The following is a 2,121-nucleotide window of genomic DNA, read 5'->3' on the forward strand; positions in this document are numbered from 1 at the left end:
TGGCGACACCCTCTTTCAGCCGGTTTACATGATAGACCTGCTGCTCCCGGCGGTGACCCGGTTTACGCACCTCTTAGTCCACTGGCCCCACTTGCCTAATGACGGAGAAGGGCCCTTGCCACATCGTCAGCTGCTTACTGGAGGTGGTCGGTATCGAGACCAAGACTTGGTCTCCGGGTTGAAAGATGCGGGGCCTTGCCCTCCTGTTGTAATAGGTTTCCTGCCGTTCTTGGGCCTCCCTCACGTTATGTCGTGCGATCCGTTGGGCCTACTCTTCCTCGGAGCCCCCCAACCCCATCGGTCGTTCCCACTCTTCGTGGACCACCTGCAGCAAGCCCCTAGGGCTGTCGCCATACACGAATTGGAATGGCGAATAGTGGGTGGATTCTTGGGGAGCGTCCCGCAGGGCAAACAGTAGAGGTGTCAGCAGGGTATCCCACCATTGGGGATCTTCCTGTGCACAACGCCTTAGCCACCGTTTGATGGTACCATTTAGCCTTTCCACCAGGCCATTAGTCTGGGGATGGTAAACCGATGTTCTTAGTTGCGTGATGCCCAGGGTCTTGCAAAGGGCTTTCATCACCCCTGACATAAAGTTAGTTCCCTGATCAGTCAGTATTTCTTGAGGAATGCCCACCCAGACTATCCATTTAAGAAGCTCCTCCGCTACTTTTGGGGCTGCAGTGGAGCGCAGCGGGACCGCTTCCGGGAATCGGGTGGCGTAATCCACCAGGACCAGTATGTACTGATAGCCATTGTGTGACTTCGGAAGAGGACCTATCACGTCCAAGGCGACCCTAGAAAATGGTGTCTCCATTATCGGCATGGATCTCAGGGGTGCCTTAGGCGGCCCCCACTCCTGAGCCTTCTGACATTCCGGGCATGCGGCTCCCCACCGATCCACATCCTCTCATAGGCGTGGCCAAAAAAACTCTTGGGCCAATCTAGCCCGGGTTTTGGTGCGCCCCAGGTGACCCCCTAGTGCCGAGGCATGGGCCAGCCTCCAAACACGGTGATGTAGGGGAGACGGGACCACCAATTGCCTCCCTTTCAGTTCGCCTCCCTCTCCCCACTGTACCTGATATAACAACCCGCCTATTACCTCGAAGGTCTCCTGTCTCCGGGACGTTCCCTCTCCGGGGTCACTGGTCCCCAGCCGCTGGAGCTCCTGGTCCTCCCGTTGAGCTTGTCGGAATTGTGCCGCGCTCACCAGGGATTCCAGACTAATGCCTTCCCCGCCTTCCTGACGGGAAGGCATCGAGTTTTCCGCCGCCCATCCGCCCCTTCTTCTAATTCGCCTCCTCTCCTCCTCCGTGGCTTGCACCCGTTCTAACACCTTGTAGAAGAGTTCCCATTCGCGGCCCAGGATCATCTCGCAGGCTAGGGCGGGAGCCAAGCCCACTCGTAATTCGCCTCAGAACTCCATCACCCTAACAGGTATGTAACCTGCATTGGAGTTGCATTTCCCCACCTAAAATGCAGGTCATATTGATGATCCCTGCCTCTCTTTTTTCCCCCAATGGGGCTAGGTCTGCTCGAAGCAGGGACTGAGAGCATCCTGTGTCTAACATTGCTCGCACTGGTCGACCGCCTACCCAGGCTGTAACCATGGGACGGTTCCACCCTTCTTCTGGGTTGGTGAACCCCACACTACAATCCATGGGTTCTCCCGTGCTCTCCTCCTCTACGTCACCCCGCGGCTTTTAAAGCCCATGGTTTGAATTTCCCGCCCCTGCCCCAACAGCCAATCAGGTGCCTCGGTCTACCCGGAAGTGCCTGCCGGCAGTTCCGCCCCCTACACACCCCCGCTGGGGGGATCCGGTGCCGCCAGAGCCTTCTCCCCAAGGGTTAGCTCCGGGGGTGCTCCCTGGCCTGGGGGGACAGTCCCCTCCCTAGCCCACCCTGTTTGCGCGCTTGGTTTGCGCTGCGCGGCTCCGTACTGGCTCAGCTATATGGTACCCAGGGGGCTTCCCCTCCGGATCCGACTCAGCTGTGCCGGGTCCTTCCGTCCCACTTACCTTCGGGGGATCAGCTGTTGCTGCCCCCCGCTGCCGATTCCTCTGCTGCTGCTGCTGCCTCCGCCTCCGGTCAGCAAGTTAGTAAGGGGGCCAACGTGCGTGC

This window comes from Alligator sinensis, unplaced genomic scaffold, assembly GCF_000455745.1.
Source record: "Alligator sinensis unplaced genomic scaffold, ASM45574v1 scaffold935_1, whole genome shotgun sequence".
NCBI lineage: Eukaryota > Metazoa > Chordata > Crocodylia > Alligatoridae > Alligator > Alligator sinensis.